Source organism: Camelus bactrianus, chromosome 16, assembly GCF_048773025.1.
Source record: "Camelus bactrianus isolate YW-2024 breed Bactrian camel chromosome 16, ASM4877302v1, whole genome shotgun sequence".
Taxonomy (NCBI): Eukaryota; Metazoa; Chordata; class Mammalia; order Artiodactyla; family Camelidae; genus Camelus; species Camelus bactrianus.
Genome location: NC_133554.1, coordinates 40,154,244 through 40,174,713, shown reverse-complemented (window position 1 = coordinate 40,174,713; position 20,470 = coordinate 40,154,244). Strand labels below are relative to the sequence as shown.

General features: G+C 45.4%; 1 long non-coding RNA gene and 1 other non-coding gene across 2 annotated transcripts; one reads left to right on the top strand and one right to left on the bottom strand.

Annotated features, from left to right (window-relative positions):
* Positions 1 to 8,117: 8,117 nt before the first annotated feature.
* On the bottom strand, positions 8,118 to 8,227 carry LOC123617811 (U6 spliceosomal RNA). The gene has a single exon (XR_006726071.1). It is a non-coding gene; the product is annotated as a U6 spliceosomal RNA (small nuclear RNA).
* A 395-nt stretch (positions 8,228 to 8,622) lies between these two features.
* Positions 8,623 to 13,875, top strand: LOC141573629 (uncharacterized). Its single transcript, XR_012499563.1, has 3 exons — positions 8,623 to 8,697; positions 12,179 to 12,365; positions 13,701 to 13,875. It is a non-coding gene; the product is annotated as an uncharacterized LOC141573629 (long non-coding RNA).
* Positions 13,876 to 20,470: the final 6,595 nt, after the last annotated feature.

Here is a 20,470-nt window from a genome sequence, read left to right as displayed (position 1 = left end):
ATTAAAATAACGGTTTACATGAATTAACTAATGTATTCATTCATTATGTAACATGCATCCGTGTTAGCCCTGTGCGGAGAGTCGGTAATAGATCAAAGGACAACCCTGGTCTCCGCGCTAATGGGATTTGTTGCCCAAAGACACGAGAGGTCCAGGCGCCACAGGAGGAGACTGCAGGAGATCGGAGGAGATGGATATAGGCTCTCCCGCGATCTAGAGAGACTTCCCACTTGCGGCGGTCGGTGGGACCTGCAGAACACCGAGCCCTCGGAGGAGTCTTAGGGAAAATGGCTCTGATTCCAGGGGTCTCTCACTGCCTCAGCCCTGCTGTGCAGTAGGCAGTGATGCTCCCTTTGGGTGCGAAAAGATGAACAAGTCGGGGTGCTTGCCTTGACAGCCGCTCTTAGCCCGAGGCCCAACGCGCAGAGATTGTAATCTACATCCTTGCTGTTACCGGAGAAGGAAAACGCACACAGAGACGGGAAGAAAAGCTAACTGCTGACGCAGATGGTGGGGGTGTGGTTTCCCAAAGGATCAGGCCCAAGCTCTCAATCAGGCGGTGGCGCGCCTCCTGCTGGATACAATACTCTTCTGCAACTAGCGGAGTAAGGGCTAAACCAGGTGGAAGGCCGATCACTCAGGTGCAAAGTCAGAAGGAGGAAGAAGGAAGCTTCCAAGTTCCTCCCAACAGCAGAAACCAGATTGCCAAGGGGAAAAATCTACCGAAGCTGATCCAGAGCCCCCAATCTTCCCTACCCTCCCGGGCAATCAGGAATGGGTAAGTGGTAAACAAAACCATCCTTAACCAGGGCTTTGGCTAACCACTCTCCTGGCCAATTCACTACCCTCTTGGTGCCTCAGTTCCCATCGTGGGCTCAACCTGGGGAAAAACGTATGAATTATTATAAAACATCTGTCGTTTTCTGCAACATACAAGGACCCTGGGCATGGGTAATAATACAGATAGCACCCCTTGTAAGGTCTATGTATCTAGCTTTCTGGCATCCCTCATCACCCTCTCCTCCAACAGCATATAATTTGATAATTTTCTTAAAAAAAAAAAAGACTTTAACGCCCCCAATTAATCTTTTCCAAACAGCGATAATTATAAATTACAAACAAAAACTTAGAGGCATGTGAGCCTCTCTTAGGCTTTTCATTTCAACAGATCCGCTAATTAAAAGCTATAATTTAACAAATAATGACCTAACCATCTCACTTTGAAATCAAACAAAAACCTACCACGGAAACGTTGGACTACATAAAGATAATGAATCCAGGCACAATTCAGAATCCTGCTGGGTCCTTGCTGGCCCCCTTCCAGCAACAGGCCTGCTGCCTTTGATTAGCAGCCATAGTTTTCCAAACCATTTGGAGAAAACTCACTACGGGGAGGATAAGTGAGCAATTTGTGAGGCTAAGTGTTTTTTTGGACCCACTCCCAATGCTGATGGAGCAGGATGAATATTTATCCCTTCCTTGCCCTCATTCACTGTCACTTGGTCAATTTCATTTTCTCCCTGACCCTTCTTTGTCCCCTGGGGGAGAATGTTGTTCCTGAAGTAACAAGCAGGAAGGAATCACCAACAGTTGGAAGCTAGCGATGAAACCAGGTGAGGCTCACTGCATATAGCATCCTAAGTGGTTAATAAAATAATAAACGATGAAAGCAAGATTGCTTCCCATCTACCACGCCCCCCCTCCCTTAGCTGGGAATTGGGCATCTGTGCCAGGCTGAAAATAGCCTCATGTTCTGGAACCTCCCCCGCAGCCCAAGCTCGCCCCAGTTGCCAATGTGTGCCACCCGGCTGCTCTGCAGGAGTGCTCATTCTCCCAGGCAGGAGGACCCCAAACACGGGCCCTTTCCTGGAGTCTTGGGATGGAAGAGAATTGGGTACCTCTGAAAAGGCATCAGGGAGTGGCAAAGGGCTCCCCATGGAACCGAGGTGGGAGGAGTGGGCACTGGGCAAGACCCCAGGAGAATACAGAGCCTGGACACTCAGAATCTCTCTGCAGGCACAGGGAGAAGGAGCTGCCAGATGTATGCATTATCACCCTCCAGGGGTATACACTCCCACCTCCAGGACCTCAGCTTGGGCCCATTACACCCCCAGGAACTGCTCCTGCTTTGTAACCTGAAACCCTAAGGTCTCCTCTCTTGAACACAACTCCTTTATCTCCCTCTTCCCATCATTCTACCAGTACCTGTTCTTCAGCCTCGAATAGACCTGATAACAGTCATAATTGTCATCGCCACCATCACCACCACCATTGTCATCCTCACGCCACCACATACTGAGCGCTTGCAATGTACCCTGCACTTTGCTAAATGCTGTATGCGGGTTGATCCCATGAATCCTTCCAACGACCCTAAACCAATAATAATAGATTTTTTAATCCCTCATTCCCTCACTTTCTTCCAGGCTCTTCTTGGATTCTTTTCCTTTCCTAACCCACTGTACTGCACAAGCCAAATAGTCCTGCTGAGTGCCTGCTACCCCTAGAATCCTTCTCTGAGGAAAGTGGTTACTTTGGGGGCAGGGGGCAGTTCTTGTTCCAAATTGTGTCATGTGACTGGATTACTCTTCTGGTGCCAATCGTTTGGTCCCAGGATGCAGCCCAAGCCCAAAGTGGCTATGGATAGGTTGGACATAAAAATGACCATCTACCCATGATATGGGTCTGTGAGATTCTGTCCAGTAGGGGTGCTCCATATTGGATAATGACCACCTCACCCAATCAGATTTTCTCTGGAGGTAAGACTGTGAGATCCACACTGGGACAGTGGAAGGCAACTTCCACAGAGACGACAAGATGACAGATGATAACCATAATCACAGTATGTACCTGGATGTGTAAACACCAAGTGCCAGGTGCTCTACTGAATGCTTTTCAAATTTTCTTATTTATCTTTCAGCAGTCTTACAACATAGGTACTGTTAGCAACTGCGCTTGAGAGATGAGAAAACAGAGGCTGAAGCATGTGAATCCATTTGCTGTCAGTCACATGGCCATAGTAAGGAAGAGATTCAAACCCAGGCAGTGGGACTTAAGATACTGTTCTAGTTTTTTAAATAACCCAAGAAATTAATTTTTAAAAAGGTAACAGATGGTTGCCAGGGGTAGGAGGTGAGGGGAGGAGGGATGAATAGTCAGAGAGTCAGAGCACAGAGGATTTTTTAGGGCAGTGAAGCTACTCTGTATGATACTATAATGGTGGATACATGTCATGATACATTTGTCCAAACCCACAGAATGAACCCTAATGTAAACTGTGGACCTTGGATACAATGATGTGTCAGTGTTGGTTCATCAACTGTAACAAATCCACCACTGCGATGGGGGAGGTGGATAATGGGGGAGGCTCTGCATGTGTCGGGGCAGGGGTTATATGGGGAAATCTTTGTACCTTCTTCTCAATTTTGCTATGAATCTAAAACTCTCTAAAAAATAGAGTCTATTGAAAAAAAAATAATAGAGTCACATGATCCAAATGTTTTTTAAAAAGCATAAACAAGTATTCAGTAAAATATTTACCTCCTACCTCTGTTCTCCATCCTTCCAGACCTACCCCACCCCTGTCTCTGAAACCACTATTATTAATTTCTCATTTAGCCTTTGAGAATTTCTTTATGCAAATGTGAGTATGTACAATTTTATTTTCCACCCTTTTGCACAAAAGTAAGATTGTTGGGTCAGAGGGAATATATGAGTGCTATTTTGATAGCTTTTGCCAAATTGCCACTCAGCAGAGTGGTGCCCTCTCACATGTGGCTGCTGGGAGGGAAACTGGTTGGACTTCCTGCCGAGAGGGCCTGACTTCTTAACCCTCTGTTAGGCTGCTGCTTCTACCAGAACTTCCCATGTGACTGGAATTCCAACGAGCCAGTGCTCTAGTCCTACCAGTGTCCCCAGGGGTCATTGTGTGGCTGCCATGAAGCTGTCCCTGCTACCTCACTTCCCTGACGATGGTAACGCCCAAGGTGGTGGTTCTCATAGCGTGGTCCCGGGATAGCAGCATCAGCACCACCTGGCAACTAGTTAGAAATGCACGTTCCCAGGCCCTGCCCGGACCTACTGAGTCAGAAATTCTGGAAGCCAGTCCTAGAACCATGTTCTGAACAAGCCCTCTGGGTGATTCTACTGGCTGCTCAAGTTTGAGAACCACCGTCCTAAGGTAAACTGAGTACATCCCTTCCCTGTATCTTGAAACCTCTGAATCCAGCCAGTATCCAATGGTTAATCATCTTACTTGACTTTTCCAGAGCCTTCGGCTCATGACTGGCCGCCTCCTCGAAATGTTCTGCTTACTGGCTTCCATGCTTCTTCTCTTGTGTGTCCTTCCCGCTTTCTCTGACCTCCGTCTTCAGGTTCCCTTGAGGGCTCCCCTTTACAGTTCTTCATGCTCCACTGCCCTCTGCACGTTTCCCCAGGCAATTTCCTCCACTCACCCGGTGTTAATAGCGACCAGCATCTGCTGCTGGCTCCGCCAGTCTACATCGCCACGCTCACCTCTCCCTCGGGCTTCAGGCTTCTCTAAACCGCTGCCTTTTGTGACTGTCTCTGCTTGGCCGTCCCACAATCACCCCAAAGTCAGCTTTTCCAACACCGAGCTCCTCATTTTCTTCTCAAGACTTGCTCCTTCTCCTGAGTTGCCTTTTCCAGGCAATTCCTTTGCGACTAAAGTTGCTGGAGCCAGAAACCTTGGAGTCATTCTAGATTTTCCCCCCTTTCTCACTCCTTACATCCAACTGAGCACCAAGACATGTCTATTTAAAAATCCATTCCCCCTTCTCCATCCACACTACCACTCCGCCTCTAATTCAGGCCCATTACCCATTATCTTCTGTCTGGACTGGTGCAGGAGTCTCTTTGCTGGTCGCTTTGTCTCTAGTCAGCCTGACCCAGACTCCTCCATACCCAACACAGACAATACTCAACTCAGTTTTCAGAGTGGTCCTTCCAGAATACAAATCTGATCATCATATTCCCCTGCTTGAGTCTTTGATGGTCTCCACCACCATCCTTTGGAATAAAAGTAGACTCCTTGTCCTAAAATATGAGACCTGTACCCGCATTTCCTGCTCCTTCCAGCCTTGAATTTTCCATTGCAGCACACTGCCCTGCTAGTTTTCACCCTGCACACCATGCTAGTCCAGAACTCCATCCTTAAAGACTCACCTTAGATGTCGCTTCCTTAGGAAGTCTTTCCTGAGCTCCCATTCTGTGTTTTGTGTAACCTCCATAACAACGGTTTTCACATGCCCTTCCCTTTGTCAGGGACACTTTTCCTCACCTCTCCATCCTTCAGGTCTCTACTGAGATGCCATCCTTGATGCTCCAGGCTGGGTAAGCCCTTCCTGTTAAGTGCCACCAGAGCACCTGCACTTCTCTGTACCGTTTATCCCACATGTATGTTGATTTTTTTTCCCAAGAAAATATTAGCTCCTTGAAGACAGGGACCATCTTGTTCATCGCTCTATGCCCAGTGCTTGCTACACAGTAATCAATCACTAAATGTTTGTTAAATGTTGGATGATGGAGCAGGTGAATGTGCATCTGGTTTCTTGGGGCTGCTGTAACAAGTGCCAAAAACTGGGTGGCTTGAAACAACAGGAGTTTATTGTCTCACAGTTCTGGAGGCTGGAAGTCAAGGTGTTGGCAGGGCTGTGGTCTCCCTGGTGAGTCTAGGGGAGAATCCTTCCTCGCCTCTCCTAGCTTCCGGAGCTTGCAGCAATCCTTGGCATTCCTTGTCCTGGAGAAACATCATTCCAGTTACGTGGGCGTCTTCTCTGGGTGTCCTCACATTGTCGTCCCTCTGCATGTGTCTCTCTGTGTGTCCAAATTTAGCCTTTTTATGAGGACATCAGTCATACTGGGTTAGGGCTCACCCTCATGGCTTCATGATTACCTCTGTAAAGACTATTTCCAAATAAGGCTACTTTCTGAGATCCTGGGGTCAGGATTTCAATATATCTTTTTGGGGACACAATTCAATCCATAACAGAATGGAAAACAACACTGTACCTAAGTAATTTATTTTTGAGTTGGTCAACCTCTGTTAAGATCCTCAAAAGTAGACTAGCTTCTTATTCAGCTTTGTATCCTGCATGTGCTGGAACATGACTTTTCCAACCACATTGTTTTTTCTTGTTATTAAACCCAGTAAGCAACGGTAGTTTTGTAAATTGCTCAGAGGATTTCCAGTACAAAGGGCCTGAGAACAACCAGGCAGGCGAATCATTACCAAATAGCTTTCAACAGCTCCCATATTCTAGACTGCAGGGCAGAGTAGAGCAATCTCTGGTACCCAGGCCAGAGGTGACATGATTGAGGAGTGTGGCCAGAGCGTGTGCTTTGACTTCTTCCCACCAAATTCTGGGCCCTCTTGTCTCTGTCCTGTCCCACCTCCCACCAACCCCTCCCTTACCAGGTATGTGATGGTTAGTTGCATGTGTCCACTTGACTTGGCCAAGGGGTGCCCAGATATCTGGCTAAACATTATTCTGGGTGTGGCTGTGAGGATGTCTCTGCAGGGATTGGTATTTGAATGGGTAGGCTGAGTATAGCAGATGGCCCTCCCCAGTGTGGGGGGACCTGATCAATCCACTGAGGGCTGAACAGAACAAAAAGGCAGCAGAAGGTTGACTTCTTTCTCTCTTTCTGCCTGCCTGACTGGCTGAGCTGGGCTTCATCTGCCCTTACACCATCAGCTTCGCTCGTTCTCAAGTCTTTGGACTTGGACTGAATTACACCATCAGCTTTCTTTGGTCTCCAGGTTGTAGATGGTGGATTTTAAGACTGCTCAGCCTCCAAAATCACAAGCCAATTCCTCTAATAAATCTCTTTATCTCTCTCCCTATTCATATACCTCTCTCCAAGTCTGTACCCAGTTCTGACATGTGGCCTTTTCCCCCACACCAAGAAATGCTCTGCCACCAGCTGGATTCTGACACCATGTGCCTGGAGATTGCATCCGATCCCACAGGTTAAGGGCTCCGTCTACTAGACTGTCCTCCCTCCAACATCAGATGCCAACTGAAAGTCTACGTTGTCACCTGTACTTCTGACAACTGGCTATAGAGTGGAAGTTCCAAAGACCCTCCCAGGGCTCAATGAATTTGCTAGAGCTGTTCACAGAACTCTGTGAAACATTTTCCTTACTACATTCCTAGCTTATTACCTATTATTCAGGACCAGCCAGGTGGAAGAGAGGCAAGAGCAAGGTATGGGCATAGGGCATGGAGCTTCCACACCCCCTCCAAGCGTGCTGCTCGCCCCAGATCTCCACGTGTTCACCAACCTGGAAGCTCTCTGATCCCAGTCTTTTGGGGTTTGATGGCGGCTTCATTACAGCAACAGGACTGTTTAAATCGTCGGCCATTGGCAATTCATTCAACTTCCAGCCTCTCTCCCCTCCCCAGAGGTCAGGGAGGCGCGACTGAAAGTTCCAATACTCTAATCACATGGTTGCTTTTCCTGGAAACCAGCCATCATCCTTAGATACAGTCCAATAGTCACCTCATTAATACAACAAAAGATACCTTTATTGCCCTCATCACTTAGGAATTTCCAAGGGTTTTGGGAGTTCTATGCCAGGAATGGGGACGGACACCAAATATATACTTCTAATAAATCACAATATCACAATTTCCTACTGGTTCTCTTTCTCTGGCGGGGGGACTGACTAGTACAAGGCACCTATCTCCCTGGGTCTGGCCTGTTTTCCTAATCAGGTTCTTATTTCACCCCAGATAACAGACTGCCTTAAAGAAAGGGGGAAAAAAAGCAAAATATCAATTTTTTCACTGTTATGAATTCATCATAAACAGAAGCAGAACTTTGTAATGCTTAGGGATTCCAGCAACTATTTTACATTATTTTGTGTCTTCAAGTAAGAGGAAGTATATCTTGATAGCATTTTGTTTATTTTGGTTTTTTTAAATGGTGACAACTTTTTTCTTTCTTTATACATTTTTAATAAAAATTGCATATATTTAAGGTGTACAACGTGATGATTTGATACACATATACACAGTACTATGACTACAGTCAAGCTAATTAACCCACCACCTCCTCACACAGGCACTGTTTCGTGTGTTTGATGAACGCACCTGAAAAGTGTGGAAAGCACTTCATGAAATTTCCATATCACCCTTCTGCGGGGGTCCTGCTAATCTTCTCTGTATGGTTCCCATTTTAGCATGTGTGCTACCAAAGGGAGCATTCGATAGCATTTGTCTTGTGTCATATCTCTTCATTCTTTAGGAATTTTCTAGGATACAGAAACATCTGGTCCTGCAGAGCTGGAATTTTTCTTTAATACTTTGATTTTTTTTTTTTTTTAAAGACCACGCCGGGTTCATGTGTCATGAGGGTATGTCTTGTAACCTAACTGCCTCTATTTTATCCGCTGTGGGTGGATTGCTCTTGATTTTGCTGTTTCGAGATCAAACTTGGCAGGTTTTAGGTGCAAAAAGAGCTTTTAGGTGCCTGGGCCTTTAAAATCAAAAGTAATGCCTTGCTAACCACATTGAGGGATGTGGAATTTGGACTTTCATTGGCTGCTATTTCACGATGGACACGTTGACTTACTGGATCCCACGTTCTTGCGGCAAAACTATCAGATGTCAGTTCTTGGTGTTGCAGCCTCCCGGTAATCACCAGAGATGCGCCTTCATCGCCGGGCTGCTTAGGGTGAGTCTGTTAATTGATTAGAGGATCTGTGTGAACTCCTCTTAGGGATGCTTGCATTTCAAAGGCAGGGCTCAAGTTTAGGCCTTCCTTCTCTTCCCTCTTCCTCTTCTCCAGACTGAGAAAGGGCTCTTTAAGGACAGGACCCCATCTGGTCTATCTTTGCATCTCCCCAGCCCCTCATGCAAAGAGCCCGATGATCAAGAAATACCCATGAAGTAGAATCAATGGAATCTGACCACCTGTATCCATTAGGACTCTTGACACGACAAACAGCAACTGTAACTAAGGGCACTGCTTAAATAAGAAAGAGACCATTTGGGCTCATGTAACTGAACTGTGAGAGGGTAGATCTTTTAAGTCTGGCTTGAGCTAGCCTTCAAATAATGTGACCAGGAACCTGGTTTTTCTCTTACCCACCTTCCTGGCTCTCCTTCCTTGGTGCTAACTCCCTTCTCAGGCCTGCTCGCCCCTCGTGGTTGCCGGGTGGAAATAACCATCTCCCAGGGCTGGAGCCAGGCTCCCACGTGTCCAGCAGGTGGGTCCAGTCAGGCAATTTCCACACAGGACGATGGAGGCCTGGGAGTCAGAGACCAAGCAGCTCTGGAGAGGATGGGGGAAGGCTTGACTCCCTACCTCTCACAGGTCCCCCTCCACCACCCCGACGCGTGCCATGTTTCCCCGGCCACTCAAGACTTCTCTTTGCCTTGCCCTCAACCACCAGACCCTTAATTCTAAGGCAGTTTGCATACCTCTGATACTATCCACTTGCCTCAATTTCATGTATATTGGGGGCATTTTTCTGTTGTTCAGGAAAAGACCCACCAGTCTGATTCCTGTAGACCTGGAACTCCCTCTTATTTGCTTGAGTGAGATAGTCATTGCTTTGAAAATTTCGGTAGCACTTCCTGAATGAATGACAGTGCCACTGCTGCTCTGCTAAGCTGCACCACTGTGACAAGGGGACTGAGAGCCACGCTGCTGACAAGGAAAGGCTGCCCCCCATGAAAGGAGACTAACGAGATGAGACAAGCAAATGCAATGCCTGAGCCTAGATGGGGCTGGCTGGAAAAAATATATCGCTCTAAGGGACACTAGCGAGGCAACTGACAAATTTGAATGTGGGTTGTGGGTTAACTAATAGTATTGATTATTTTGACAACTGAACTCGGGTGATGTCAGAGAATATCTTTGTTCATAGGAAATACACATTCAAGTCTTTAGTGGTAAAAGAAGCATGACATCTGCAAAACTTTCCAATTGTTCAGGAGGAAAAAAAATAAATATATACGTACATACAGAGCAAATGAATAATAATGCAAGTGGGACAAAATGCTAAAAATTGGGGAATCTCGGTAAAGGATTACGGAGGGTCTAACTGCCTGGGTTTGAATTCTGGCTCTGTGGCTTGCTAGCCAGCTCTACACTTAACCTCTCTAAGCCTCACTTTCTCTATCTGTAAAATGGATGTAATATTAGCATCTACTGCAGAGGTTTCTTGGGAGAAATAAAGGAAAGAATCCATAAAATGAGCTTAGCACAGGGTCTGGCTCATGGCAAGAGCTGAGAGTAATAAGTGTTAGCTATTTTTATTACTATTACTATCCCACAGCGCTCATAGTCCCTGGGATAAAGAGGTAGAAATAGACACTATTCCTTCTAGGGGTGTGTATGGCAGGAGACGCAGGACAGAGGGAGATATTTTCCATCATATGGAATAGACTTGATCATGTCTCACATGTGGTATACATATGGCATTACCTGTTATTATGTATTATGTAATGCATGTGTAATACATATGGTAATATGCTTTATGTATTCTTCTTCAACTTGCCCCTTTCACTCAACACAACCTCTTGGAGATCTTTCTGTAATAATACCAATAATAATTAATGCTTATGGAAACTTACCATGTGCCAGGCACAGTTCTGGGCATTGTCCAGCTATTATTTAATTCTCACAACAATCCCATGAAGTATATATTCCCTTGTAATCACCATTTTATGGATTTAAAAAAAAACTGAGGCTCAGAGAGGTTAAGTAACTTTTCCAAGGCCTCAGTACCAAAATTTGAACTCAGCTGGTCTCCAAAGCCTGTGTCCTTAATCACTATATTTTTCCACACAAGTACACAAAGATCTATTTCATTGAAAGAAAGTGTCAAGGAGGGGAGGGCGGTGGGCTACAAAGTATGCCATACAATGGTTATTTCAAAACTCACTTAATCATTCCCCAACTGATGGACATTTAGGTTATTTTCAATATTTGCTATTTGAGACAGTGCTGCAAAAAATATCATGGAGCGAGCCTGGATAAAATCACTATGTGTCTGACACTAAAGAAGGAAGATGTTAAAAATATTGGAGAGAGGACAATTTAATAAAGTAGTATTGGATTATAACTCAAAGTTATATTAAATTTACATTAGGTAAATATCCATGAGTCCACAATGAAATAAACAAATGACTTAATGAATGAATGAATGAATAGGGGAGAAGAGACAAATCTCTAGTGCAGAAGAATTCCAAATAATTTGCAATTCCAAACAAGTGTGATGTGGTATCCAGGATGGGATTCTGATAAAGAAAAAGGATATCAGGCAAAAATTAAGGAAATCTGAATAAACTATGGACTTCAGATAATAATAATAATAATAATAATAATAATAATAATAATAATAATAATAATAATATATCAATGTTTGTTCATTAATTGTAACAAATGTACCATGTAAGAGGCTCCTAATAAAGAAAACTGGGTGCAGAGTATAGGGGAACTCTCTGTACTATCCTCTCAAGTTTTCTATAAATCTAAAATCATTTTTGAAAAAGATAGCCTATTCTTAAAAATTAAAGAAAAAATACTGGGAAAGGGAGAGGGACAAAGTCTAGGTTTTTTAAGAGATGGGAGGGGTCGGACAGCAGGAGGAAAGGAGACACAGGTGGGTGCAGACATATTTTTGTCGAGGGGGGCAGGAAGTTGAGGGTTCACATCTGATGGCCTCAATTTTCCCTCTGTGAGGCAGGAGGTTAAAGGGGGCTACTTGCTGACAGAGGGCCTTTGGAAAAATGGTGGGTTGCAAGTGGCTAAAATTGGGAGAGCCCCCAGAGGCGTGCAAGAGGAAACTGACCGGGGCGGGGGTGGTGGGCAGAAAGAGCAATTTCATCTCAGGGCACAGAGCTTCCCGCCGTAGGTCTAGAAAACTAGCTTGACCGTCTCCCTGCAGTTCCATATATTGACCAGCAGAGGACGCCGAGACACCACCCAACTTTTTCACTTTTCCACACACCTGTCTTAGATCTCCCCATGTTCACTTTCCGAAGTTCCCAAGTCTTAGACTCTAGGAGTAAAACGTTCTTTTCTGAGTTAGTCATACTTGAAGGACGAGAAACTCTTTGAAATGGCCTAAAGGAACACCTTTGAAGAAAAAGAATTTAGTTACAGTTCTGAGAGCTAATTTCTTTTACTTGCCTCCTCCCTCAAGGAAGCCCTGGCTGGAACACAACCCCTGTCACTGAGGACCTACTGGGTGTCGGGTGATGTTCCAAGGGCTGTTTCATTTAATCCTTACAAACCACCTCTGAGGTAGTGGTTATTATCACCCCATTTTACAGCCGAATAAATGGAGTCAGAGAGGTTAAGGAGGTTACATGAAGATCCTTCCTGTCGAGGTAAGTCATATTCCTATTTGGTTTCAACCAGTTAACAATCATTCAACAGGTGTGTGTGTGCTGGAATGCTTATCCTGGGAGATGCTCTTTGAGGAAGTGATCTCATGTCAATAAATTTAGCAAAGCTGTAAACTACCTCTGTTTCTGAGCATATCAGCACACTGGAGAATCCTAGAAGCCAGGTAGCAAGGAAACCTGCTTGGTTTTGTTCAAATCCAATATGTTCCAAATTTATTTGTCCAGAGAGTGTTAGTTGTCGTTATTGTTGTTAATATCAGTAACATCCATAGAACGAACTTTCTGAAATGCTTGGGTCGGCACCGCCATAGTGGCAGGGAGGCAAGGGACCAGACTTGTTTGGAAATGGTGACTTGCATACTGGAGGTGGATCCTGGAGTGGAGGAGGGAGACATGAAAGATGGATAGACTGAGGCGAGAAGACCAGTCAGAGCAGTTCAGGGACTCTTCCACCATGAGCCTGGACAGGGCATTGGCCATGAGGGTGAAGAGGAGAGGACAGACCAGAGAGTGAACCCAGATGTAAAGGTGACAAGCTTGGTGGACCATCAGATTGTGAGTATGCAGGAGGGTGGTGGATAACGGTGGGGGGAGACGTGTAGGACGGTTCCTGGGGTTTCGGCTGGAGCAACTAAGCAAATGACGCTTTTGTTCATTTACCAAGATGGGGAACCAGAGAGAAGAGTTTTGCCTTTGGGTTGAGATGTCCACAGAACAGGCATTTGGAAGTTAGGAACAGGGGCCTACAGCTTAGGAGAGAGTTCGCAGCTGGAAGTAGAGATCTGACATTTAAGGGGCTGGTAGAAGAAGAGGAGCTAACAAAAAAGACAGGAAAGGAGTAGGAAGAGACCCCAAAGGGAGGTGAATGACAGGAAGCAGAGAGCACAGTTTCTGGAAGGAAGAGCGGTCAGCTGCTTCAGAGGTCACGGGCAGAGCAAGCCGGGTGAGAAATGAAGGTGGACATTACGTCAGCCAATTGGGAGGTTCAGCCGAGTGCAGAGACTAATCCAGCTTATCCTGAGATGAATAAATCATGGGGGGAGTGAGGCAGTGAGGGGATTTCTGGGGTGAAGCAGGATCAAGGGAAAGTTTCATTATATTCAGGACTGAACACTTGAGCACTTCCGGTAGACCGTCTCCAAATACTGCTGCAAACAATTCATGTGTTGCTCCATAGATCAAGATGTGCAGTCTGTTTTCCCTCCCCCTGAGTCTGGGCTGGCCTCGAGATTTGCTTTGGCCTAGAGAGTTGTGGTGTCCTGGGTCTTCCAAGCTCAGTCCTTAAGGGAACTGGCAGTTACCTTGTTCTTCCTTTAGGAACCCAGCAGCCATGCAGTAAGGAAGTCCAAGCTATCACTCGGGAGAGCGGTGAGAGAGGCCTCCTTGGACAACCCAGCTTTGGAGAAGCTCCCAGATGAATGAAGCCACATCAGTGACCCTAGCTGACATCACACGAGGCAGAGGAACTGCTGAATCAACCCACAGAATCATGACAAATAATAAATTGGTGTTTTAAGTCACTAAGTGGGGTCGTTTGTCAAGCAGCCACAGATAAAAGAAATAGTACCAAATTTAGGGGCAAAGGAGGAGAAGCCGGGGAGAGTCTGACTTACAACAGAGGAAGGAATCCCTGAGGGAGTGAGTTTGTCCAGGAGGCTGAGGGCTGGCCCTGGGCGGAGAGAGGCTGCCACTTCCTCCGACACAAAGGCAGAGGAGAGTGTGGCCATAGGCGTGATACAAGGTGGAAGAGGGACTGAAGCTGGGAACTGCCTGCCCTCACAAGTGATTTCTGCATTCTCTGTGGACAAAGAGGGTGGGACCTTGCTAAGAGTGAAGTGTCAGGATGAGGTGGGGTATAGGTGAGCCCTAGAGGGCTGGCTCTGTGGTAAAACCCACCAACAAAAACATGAGCCCACAGGACACACAGAACACCTGGTAGGTTTCAGCTCACCTGCTCCCTGGCGTAAATGATGGAGTGGACAGAGGGACATTGGGCAGTGGGAGGCTCTGATTCAAGTCCTGGCCGGTTCTATGGTTTTAGGTTCCCCTTTTGGGGGATTGGACTAGATTAGTGATTCTTCACCTTTTATTAAGGTCATGGATTCCCTTGACAATCTGATAAAAGCCTATAGATGTAACATTTTTAGGTACACAACACCTATTCTATTTGTCTCCACTCACTAGAATGTAAGCTCCATGAGGACAGGGTTTATTGTGTGTTTGTTTACCGACATATAGACTAGAACAGTGCCCGACGCATAGTATAGTTGATCCTCCATACATACTGATGAATGAATTTGGGAGAATTCAAAGAAACCCCCCACCTCCACACAAACCCAACACACACACCCCTGAAGTTCGCCAAGGTTCAGAATTGTGGAATAAGACGATTTCTTGCTGTCTGAGGATTCTTGGAGTCTATGAAATTCCACCCTGAGTTCTGATTTAGACTATGTAGCTCATTCTAACAAAAACAAACAGAATTTAGCCCTGTACCCTAAGAGAAAATATTTGCTATACAGCTCCTTTGTGCTAGGAGGCCAGGAGTTGTCTTAAATGCATCCCATATATTATCTTATTTAACCTTCACACCTCCTGAAGATTACCCTATTTTTTTTAAAATGAGGAAACAGGCTCAGAAAGGTTAAGTAACTTACCTGTGGTTACCCAGCTGATCATAGGCAGAGCCAGGATTTAAGCCTGAGTCTGTCTGGCTCAAAATCCATTGAAAGGTCTTTCATCTATGTCCTGATGACCCTGAGGTAAGGGTTACACTTGTTCCTTCCAGCGTATATTGAGGGGAGCCCCAGCTTCTCTCTGGAGCTTTCATATACCACAGTGGGTGATGCGGGGGTTGGGGTAGAGGCCTCACATGCCACCAGAGGGGTGGCTCATACAACAGGAATATTCCCAAGGGAGGGGAATCCTTGCACCTGCCTACCTGGCCTCTTCATCTTCTGACCATCCCCCTGGAGCCAAAGCCCCTGTCCTTACTGAAGTCCCACGAATCCCTGTGAAGACCGTGAAATCAGCTATGCTCCCATCTGTCCTCCCCTGACCCCATAAAGAAAAACAGTCCAGATACCTGGCCTCCCAGGAGCTGCTAAACATCTGGGAGGCTCTGTTTCCACGTCTATGAATTGGGCATAAAAACAATCACCGCGAAGGGCTGTCCTAAAACTGAGCGAGGCTTCTGCAGCCCTGGAGAATGCTGGTTCCCTCTTTCACTTTCCCTGACCCACTCCAAGCACGTGGCTCTTTCCCTTATCGAGGAATGATACGGCCCCACAAGAAGTAATTGATGACGGAATAACAGATAGAACTGAAGCTTTGTTGTCAAGGCAAATAAGTCTGAGATTTCGGATACTAGAACCTGCAGTATGTCGTCGAGAATCAGTAAGCACCTGGACCCCCCAGCTCAGAGCCTGGCCCTGGGAGACTGGGGGAAGCAGGCTCCAGGACCTGGTGTTCCATAGCCCGACTTGTGGCAGGACGCTCGCGGCCACCCCGCAAGACTCACATGGGAGACTACCGCCTCCCTGCCTTGCCCCCAAGCACCGCGGTCCCCGCTCCCCTCCATCCTACAGTCCCAGCTCCCGGTCTTAGCTCGTAAATCTCCTTCACACAGAGGGCGATAAATCAGGGAGTTGTGGGAGACCCCCCAGTTCCCCGCACCCGCCCTCCCTCTTCTGGAGAGGCGGGGCGCAGGAAGTCCCTGGGACGGGGTAGGCGGGGCCACCTCAGACCCGCCCACTTGGGTCTGTTAATTACAGACCTGCAGTCAGCAGGGCCTGATTTACGGCGCGGGGCGGGCTGCGTCCTGTGGCTGGAGCTGGGCAAGCCTAGGGGAGCCTGGAGGGGAGGGGGTGGGAGATCAGGAGACCAGAGAAGATCCCAAATTCTGAGATCCTTGTTGAAATGACTATCTTGATAGTAATAAACTAGCAAATTTACGTATGAGTAAAATATAAACATAAGAGCAATAGCTAACTAACATTGATTGAGAGATTGCGCTTCAAGCTGGCTAAATACTTTGTTAATTCATTTATCAAATATTTACTGAGTGCCTATTCGGTGCCAGGAATCTTGCATATATTATCTGACGAACTTACTCAAACAGCCCTGCCAATTAGTCATTACAGCTCCCATTTTGCAGGTGGAAAAATCCAAGCAAGAAGTGATTAAGTGACTCGTTCCAGGTCGCTAGGCTAGTGAATAAGTGGGTCCAGGACTCATACCCCTGATCATCTGTCCCCGGAGCTCAAACCTTTTTGACAAGATCATCCTGCCTATTTGTTACCACTTGTCTCACTGTATTCTTGCCCTTCCACCAGCTGTGTGACCTTGGGCAAATGCCTTTGCCTTGCTGACAGAGTTCTTACTGGCAAGAAGAGGCACTCTGCTCTATCTATATCACAAGGAGTTAGGAGGATCAAACCAAACCGAAGCTTTTGGAAATGCCTTTTTAAATTATCTGTAGAATAAAGCAAAAGTGAGAAGAATAGATGTGAGGGAGATAGTGAGAAAGTCTATCCGATGTGTAATTGAAGAACCATGAGAAGAGAAAAATAAAAGTGCATCAGAAGGAATACTTGAAAAGACAAAGGTGAAGAAATTTACCAATTTGAGAAGAGGTAACAAACCACAAATTCAAGAAGCTGAACGAATCCTAGAAAAATACATATTTTTTAAATCCACACACTTAAATGCCTCATTGTGAAATATCACAAACCAAAAACAATGAAAAGTTTTCAAAATCAGTCTGGGAAAAAAAATTCCCTTCGAAAGATCAACAATTACTCCAAAGCTGACATCTCATTAATAGCAATGAAAATAAGAAGACAATATCATATTTTCAAAGTGATTGTTAAAAAGCATAATTGATTCTTAAAAATCTGAAAATAGAACTACCATATGACCCAGCAACCCCACTCCCGGGCATATATCTGAAAAAAACAAAAACACTGATTTGACAAGATATATGCACCCCAATGTTCATAGCAGCATTATTTACAATAGCCAAGACATGGAAACAACCTAAGTGTCCATTAACAGATGAATGGATAAAGAAGATGTGGTATATTTATACAATGGAATACTACTCAGCCTCAAAAAAGAATGAAAATTTGCCATTTGCAGCAACATGGATGGACCTGGAGGGCATTATGCTAAGTGAAATGTCAGAGAAAGATAAGTACTGTATGATATCACTTATGTGTGGGAACTAAAAAATACAACAAACTAGTAAATATAACATAAAAGAAGCAGACTTACAGATACTGAGAACAAATTAGTGATTACTAATGGGGAGGGAGAGGGGCAATATAGGGGTGGGCAAGTGGGAGGGACAAACTATTGGGTGTAAGACAGGGTCAAGGGTGTATTGTACAACATGGGGAATATAGCCAATATTTTGTAATGACTGTAAATGGAAAGTAATCTTTAAAACATTGTATAAAAATTTAAAAATTATTGTCATCAGTTCAGTTCGAGGACACAATAAAACTAACTTTCACTTAAAAAAAAAAGTATAATGGACAAGACTTGTACAGGAGAAATAAAGGTGAGAGAGTCATCACCAGTGGGCTTTCACTGGAGGAAATTCTGAAGAAGGTAATTCAGGCAGAAAAAAGAAAAATTCCACATGGAGTGTCTGATGCAGGAGGTAATGTAGAGCAAAGAAATTAATAAATGTATGAGCACATTTAAATGAACACTTATTGTATTAAAAAAAAGATCTGTAAAACTCTATATGAAAAGTTTATTAGTTAAAGTGATATTAGAAGCTGTAGGAGATAAATCCCCAAGTCTCAAAGGCTTACACATAAAAGTTTATTTCTCACTCGTGTAATCACTCAGTGTGGGTGTTCCTGGGCAGGCAGTTTTCCTGGAAAGCCCTCCTCCAGGCTCCTTGAAGGGCCCAGGCTCCTTCTCCCTTTCGGCTCTGCCATCTTTAGCTGTGCGCCCATGGCTGCCCTAGGTCTTCAGGCCAGGAGGAAGGGAGAGGAGTGTGGAGGCTGCATATGGGAAATTATTATGGCCAGACCTGGAAGTGACACATCACTTCCTCATACACTCACAGGAGAACTCGGCCAACTGCAGGAAAAGTTGGGACATGGTATAACTACTATATTCATTATCTATTGCTGTGTGACAAATTACCTCAAAACTTATTGGCTTAAACAACAATGAACATTTATTATTTCAGTTTCTATGAGTCAGGCTTTGAGGAGCAGCCTACCTGGGTGGATCTCTTCCTCTTTTGTGCATGATGGAGTATGCATGTGATTCCTAGAACTCCTGCAGCTATTTTGCCACCATGAGGGAAGCCACCTTGAGAAAGAAGCACACATAGAATATGAAGAAATCACAGAAGAATAATCATAGGGATGATTAAATTAAGCAAAGGGATTCTAAAATTCCCATGGAATTTTAAAAGGGCCAAGAACACCCAAGATACTTCTAAAAATGAACAAGGAGGCCAAGGGATTGCCAGATCAGACAGGCATTAAATAGAGACGGCTGGAGGTGGCATTATAGAGATGTGATATTACAAATCATTGGAGACAATAAACTATTCACCAAATGGAGTTGGAAAAATTGGGACTTGGGTTCCAATAAAAATAAAAGTCCAATAATGATGAAAGCAATCACAACAATGATAACAATGGCTACAATTTACTGACACCTACTAAGTTTTAGAAATTTACATTTGATTTCTTCCTTTCTGTTGTCACACCAACCCTACCAGGTAGGTATTTTCATTTATTATTCCCACTTGACAGACGAGAAAACTGAATCTCAGGAAGGCAGAGATGGCACCTTGAGACCACACATGGCTCTCAGCCTCCCGGGTACTGGGTAGGAGCCCTGTTTTCCCTCCCCACAATAGCAGGGCCCCGTCCTGAGAATGCCAGGCCAAGGCAGTGGCTGCCTCTCCCAGGAGACAGGGAGACAGAGCCCTCCATCGAAACCAAGCCAGGCTGAGGACCCAGAATTCTTACTGCACCCCCGACTGACCCTGGGGCAGATCTATGGCTGATTAGACCCCAGCTAAAAGCACAGAGGCCCCCCTGTCATTGCTTTAATGAGAAGCCAATCACTAGGTCATTAGTGGGTGGAGGTGATGAGGAGTTTGGTACTGGGGTGGGAGGGAGAAGGAGGATGCTCTTGGTTTCTGGATGATTTACAGCTGCAGTGCTCGGCTGCCTGGGGAAGGGAGCAGAATGTCAGGAGGCGAAAGTTGATACTTGTCAAGCACCTTAGAGAAGCGGAGACCTGTTATGAGAGTATATGTTATGAGAGTGTAACATGCTCTGTTTTATTTAATTCTCACAAGAAATCTGATGAAGCAGTGCTATTGTATATCCTCATTTTACAGATAAGGAAGCTGAGGCTCAGAGAGGTTAATTAAGCATCTTGCCCAAGGCTATACAGTCAATAAACAATGATCTTATTCCAGAGCCCAAACATCCACTCTGCTGTCCACTGTTACAGACACAGCAGAGGTGAGCATGGGTGAAGGGCCAAGAAAGATTCCAGCTTTAGACCAAGAAGGAAAAAGCTGTCACGAGCTGCTTGACTGAGGGATGTTACTCTGTGGGTTGGGAGTAGGGGAGGGGAGGGCTATGTCCCTACCCTAAGCTTGGAAGAAAGAATCCCTGGGGTGCTCAGTAAGTCTGCTAGAAAGAAGATAATAACAATAAAAATAAATATTATAAACGGCCAATTATGTGCCAGGCATTGCACCAAGGGCCTTCTGATTATGAGGCAGTTACTAATCCATTTTATAGCTGAAGTGGGGATGGGTATAGCTCAGTGGCAGCGTGCATGTTTAGCATGCACAAAGTCCTGGGTTCAATCCCCAGTACCTCCAGTATCTCCATTAAGAAAAACACACACACACACACACAAAAAAAAACCCTTCAGGGATTTTACAGCTGAGGAAACTGAGACTCAGAGAGGTTAAGTCACCTGCCACAGGTCTCATAGCTAGCCAGTGGTAGGTACAGGGATTGATTTGGGAGTCAGAGAGGAGAAACAGGGCGGTTACTTACTCTCTGCTCTAGGTGGCCAGGATTTGGGTT